The sequence below is a fragment of the Physeter macrocephalus genome, chromosome 8 (genome assembly GCF_002837175.3).
Source record: "Physeter macrocephalus isolate SW-GA chromosome 8, ASM283717v5, whole genome shotgun sequence".
Lineage (NCBI taxonomy): Eukaryota > Metazoa > Chordata > Mammalia > Artiodactyla > Physeteridae > Physeter > Physeter macrocephalus.
The window spans coordinates 49,104,902-49,110,883 of record NC_041221.1 but is presented as its reverse complement, the minus strand read 5'-3'; positions in this window follow the sequence as shown (position 1 = coordinate 49,110,883).

Sequence of the window (5,982 nt, the reverse complement as noted above, 5' to 3'; positions counted from 1 at the left end):
CGCGGAGCGGCTGGGCCCGTGAGCCATGGCCGCTGAGCCTGCGCGTCCGGAGCCTGTGCTCTGCAACGGGAGAGGCCACAACAGTGAGAGGCCCGCATACCGCAAAAAAAAAAAAAAAAAAAAGTCATCCCCCATCCTGCCTCCACGATGGGCTGGAAAACTTACTTTTGATGCTTCATTGACCTTGGCTGTCCACCTTGCTCCACTGAAATGAGCAGGTTATTTTCTCTAAAAGTGAATGCCCGAGACTGTGTTTCTAGGTGCTGATAGATTAAATGAAACTGCTCTCTGTGACCACTATTCAAGGGTTAAAGATCAAAGCTCACATTAGCTTTGTTAAAGTATAATCTGGTGCCTTGCTCAGTACAGCGTGATGCTGGTTCATCTTTAATGCTGCACTTGGAGAAAGGTAGAAGGATGGAACCAAGGGGAATTCTTCTTAGTCAGTTTTTTAAATTGCCTTCATCTACCACTAAAGAGAAAGCCAGAGAACTTAAATGCATCTTTCATTTTGGAGGAAAGAGATATATTGACTCTGGTTAATGAAAGTATGCCTTGGATTATCTAACCAAATAAATGGCACTGGATTTTGTTAAAAAAGCAACTTGTGAGACACACACTGATCTGCAGGCAGGAATGCTTCCTGCCTGGTGTACTTCTGCTTAATTGGGTTTCACCAGCACAAAGTTTGGCCTGGAACCTTTCCACAGAGGTCTGTGCCCTGGACTTACCCAGAACATAGAATTCAGTGGTAAAGACAATAGTTAGCAAACCACAACAGTATGGCTGATTTAAATGAGCTTTTGGGCTGGCTGTGCTGGAAAGCCATGCTGTTACCTGCAGAGCTCCCACCGTATACTTGCCTATTGATGTGCCTGCCGTTTGGGGCAGGAAGTAAAGGAGAGAATGGTGGCTAATGTCTGAGATCCTTAGATTACAGGAGGAGTGCTAGAACCTGCCAGAACCATTTCCTTCATTCCTTCCCAAGAAGATTCTTGTAATGGGTTCAGAAGCAGCTAGACCTACTCAAAAGAGACTTAAAATGGCAAAACTTTAAAGGCTCAGGTGACAAAATATGGCATGGAATTTGGGAGAAGGCTGAATTTGGGGCTGTCTGTGCCCCAAACCAGCAGTACTATATGCTGACTATTTGATTGGAACCTTTGGGGGAGTCTGGAAATAGCAAGACAGAGGTGTCTCCCTAGGTGACTGACAAGGCTGGTGTTCTTATCCTGAGTCAGCTTTGTAAGCAGCTGATGTGCACAAGCAAAAGAGAGGAAAATAGAACAGACGTCCTGCAGTGTCTTGAAAATGGCCTAATTATGCTCTAGCATTACTTTGGCCAATTCCTGACAATGAGCACCCTTCTTCCCTAAGTTAATAGACAAAATAATATACCTTTGTTGAGGACATACCTGCAACAATCACTTGGCTTAGACTATCTCAATTCATCTTCACAGAAATTCCCTGGAGTGTTAGTATTACCATCCCCATTTGATAGATGAGGAATCTGAGGCCCAGAGAAGATAAATATCCAAGGTCTCACAGGTAATAAGAGGTAGAATTCACATTTAAACACAAGCAGTTTAATCCCAAAGCCTGTGGCTGTATACACTATAATGGACTATTTTTCCAAAGCAAAAACCCCCCACTTATAAGGGTACTAGACAGAAGTGTTATCCTTACTATTGCAGATAGAAAAGAAAAATGTATGTGTTATGGAAGCAAAGATATAAGTAGCACAGGGAACAAGGTATTAACTCTGGGTTTATGGGCCTCCTCAAGGAGATCCCTGCAAGAGATTAAAATGATGTATGTCAGGGAAATAGGACTGGGAAAGAGAGTCCAGGCAGAAGGGACACACCTGCAAAGGCTGGACAGCACTGCAGAGCACGACGTGTTGGTGTAACTGGAAGCAGACTGGTTTAGCTGGAGCGTAAGCCACAGGTGAGGACATGAGGTTGGCTGGGTAGACAAGAGTCAGATCTGGTTAGATGGGGACTTTGGGAGAATGCATTCCCTGGTTTGGAGATAAGGAGCTTTTATCCTATGAATGGTGTCAAATCACTAAAGGATTCTAGGCATTCGATGTGTGTGTGAGGATGGCAGTGACACAGCTAGCCTATCGTGGCAAGGGTAAGAAACTGAAAGTAGATAACTACTGTATTATTTTCCATAGTAGGGTCACTCCACTTCATTTTTTAAATTTTTATTTTATTTATTTTTTAAAATATCTTTTTACATATAGTTTTTTATTGAAGTATAGTTGATTTACAATGTGTGTTAGTTTCAGGTGTACAGCAAAGTGATTCAGTTTTATATATATATATTATATATATATATATATATATATATATATAAATGTATATTCTTTTTCAGATTCTTTTCCCATATAGGTTATCACAAAATATTGAGTATAGGTCCCTGTGCTATACAGTACGTCCTTGTTGTTTACCCATTTTACATACAGTAGTGTGTATATGTTACACCCAAATTCCTAATTTATTCCTCATCCCCCCTCTTTCCCCTTTGGTAACTGTAAGTTTGTTTTCTATGTCTGTGAGTCTGTTTCTGTTTTGTAAATAAGTTCATTTGTATCGTTTTTTTTATTCCACATACAAGTGATATCATATGATATTTATCTTTGACTGACTTACTTCACTTAGTATGATAATCTCTAGGTACTCCACTTCAGTTTGACATTAAACAGTATGGCCATTTCAGAGGAACTCATGCAGCCAGGGGGCATTAAATGGAATGAAGTTCCATTTAAAAGCCTCACACATTTCCCTCCCAGGTACTCAACACAGAAATGGATGCTTTGTTCCTATTCTCCTATGGCTACGGTCCTTCCTCCACCTGATTTCCAGTAATTTAGAAAACCCCTCTTGTCTCTTTTTTCAGAATACTTGTCTGTGGGGAATTAAAATACATTTCTCAGTATTTATATGTACAATTCAAGGTTTCAATAGAGAGTTGACTTTCCTGGTGAGTGAGTTGACAGCCCTGGAAACCCTCCCACTGATTCTAAATAGGGAGCTGAAGTCTCTTCACCACTAGCAGGTCAATTTTGTTTGTTTCACACTTATATATATAAACACATATGTATATATGTATATATATATATACATACACACATATACATATATCTCTTAATGTAAATGACATTAAGAGATATATGTATATATAGAGGATGTATCTATATATACATATAAACACACAGACATATATACACATATACCTTCATTTTATTTTTAAACCTTATTCTTGCAAGTTAAAGGAAAATATTATCCTAATGTTTTGATTTTTTTAATTTATGGGTTAGCAATACCTAATTGATAAAGTCATTATAAGAGTTAAATGACATAGCATATATTGGACCTAACACAGCCTGACCCAAGGCAGGCGCTTGCTCACAGCTCCATCTCCCTCGCCTTTAGCAGATTATAATTGGACGTAAGGAACTTCATACTATATTTGCCTGGACAATGTCAGGCAAAGGATACAAGTCGACCCGTGAAAAAGAATTTTTTTGTTCTTTGTAATAGGGCAGTTCAGGGATGGCTGGATCCAGGGCCTCAGTTGGATTAGGTCTATTAGATCTCTCCTTCCCCTCCTCCTTCTCCCCACTCCGCCTCCCTCCTCCTCTTTCTTTCCTTCCATCCTTCCTCTTTCTTCCTTGAAGTTGGCTCGATGCTCAGGAGTCTTCTTCCCAGAAGTGACAAAGACAGGTGCCAGCAGCTCTAGACTTAAACTTTACTGACTGAGCAGTCTTGAAAGGGGGAACACTTCTTTCCAATAGCTTGATGGAGAATGTCCCAAAAGGCTGGCATGACCTCAAAGCCATAAGAACTCTGAGAATCATTAGAAAATTATTATCACAGCCTCTTTGTGTCATATGGGTGCATCGTGCCTAGAATACTGCATGGAATTCTGGTAAATTCCGATAAAGAAAAAGAAATAAGCTGGCAAATACTCAAACAGAGACAATTACTCTGACTAAAGGTGTGAAGAGGACTCCCGATTGGGTCATAAAATAAAGATTTGATTCTAGCCTAGAAAAATGAAGCCTTCAAGCTTGTATATAGCAAGTCTTTCTGCAGCAGAATAATTTAGAAAATCCAATGACCGGTGCCCTTATAAGGAGAGAGACACTGAGACACACACAGGAGGAAGAAACTCATGTGAAGACAGAGGCAGAAATTGGAGTGTTGCAGCTACAAGCCAAGGAACTCCAAGAATTGCTGGCAACCACCAGAAGCTAGGAAGGAGACATGGAACAGATTCTCCCTCAGAGCCTCCAGAAACATGAGAGAGAAAAATAACTCTGCTGTTTAGCAATCCAGTTTGCGGTGATTTGTTTCAGCAGCCTTAGGAAACTAATACAGATGGCAATATGTTGCAATGGAATGAAAATTAAAATTCTCAGCAAAAGCTCTTAGTTTAGTTCACTCTACCTTTTTACAACCCATGAAGAAGCCAGTTATCATGCTGAGAGTTTCCTTTTATCTGTAAAATGGGGATCATTATGTTTTTTTCTGTTAACGTAGAGGATTATATGAAAATCGAATCAAGTCTTTTAAAACTCTACTGGATATTCCAAAGTGTGTTTAGTTGAACCTGAGGGTCTAGAAAGATGGGTTCTATGGTGAAGTAAGTTTAGAAAATCCTACACGTATGACTTTTCTCGAGAAGACTCACAACACAGGTTATTAAATAAAACACTAAAAGAAGGACTGTAATTTGGAATCTGTTTAGTCTTTTTTTTGTTGTTTCGTTTTCTTTTTTTGTTTAGTCTTCTTTAACCCCATCTTCTCCAGATATCTTTGACCATGAAACATTGCCTTTGAGGAACTGCAATTCATATCTTGTAGAGGCTTGCATTGATTTGGAACCCCGTTTGGGAAACACTGCACTATGCCATTGTAAGATACTCTAGGAATTATTTGTGTAATAATTTACGTTGGATATAAGGGAGAACACTTGGGAAATCTGCAGAAATCATCACACGTCTTCATGGCAGTGTTCCTGCCTTTGCACGTTGCCCACTGACTTCTGTTGAATGGAATTGAAAGAGGTGTGTAAATGGAGTAACAGGTTTGATAAAATGCGTACTCCAACCCCAAGTTCAGGAGCAACAGACGTTCCTCTGCCTCCAGAAGGATGGCAGGAAGAAAACAAACATCTGCTAAGACGCCTCCGTTTTCTGGGCCCCATGACAGACAATTTCACAAATGTCATCTCATTTCATTGAAATTTTTGTGGTCTTAATATTTGTATCCTAAAACTCACACATGAAAAGTATACTTAAGTATGAACATATATTTCCTTTAACACCAAAAGCAACTTAAAATTACATTATTTATTACTACTTTTATTGGCAATAGAACATAAAATAAGTAAGTATTTAACAGACTAGCCCAGAATCCCAGATCATGTGTATTTTATTTAAGAAAGACCCTTTCAGGACTTTCATCTCATTGAACCACTAACTGTTAACGGTCCCTACAACTCTAAGCTATGAGCTAATTCATTCATTGTCGTAACTATGGGAACATACTAGTGAATATAAGAGACACAGTCCTGACTTCCTGGAGCTTGTATTCTAGAGGAAGGAGACTAAACACAAACAAAGAAATGAGTATGAATATATGTAAGATGATAATAACACCATGGAGAAATATTAAGCAGGGAAGTAGAACAGAGAGTGAGATGTGTTATTTTAGATGCAGGGTCAGGGAAGACCTCGCTGAGCAAGGGACTTTGTGCAGAATCTGATGGAAATGTAGGACTACTCAGGACACCTGGGGACAGAGAAGACAGTACCAAGCAAAGGAGACAGCAAATGCAAGCAACCTGCCTGCAATGGGAGAATACTTAGCATGTTCATGGAACAGCAAGGAAGCCCAGTGTAGCTGGAACAGAGTCACTACGGGGTAGAAAAATAAGAGATGAGGTCAATGGCGAGTGAGGACAGAAATC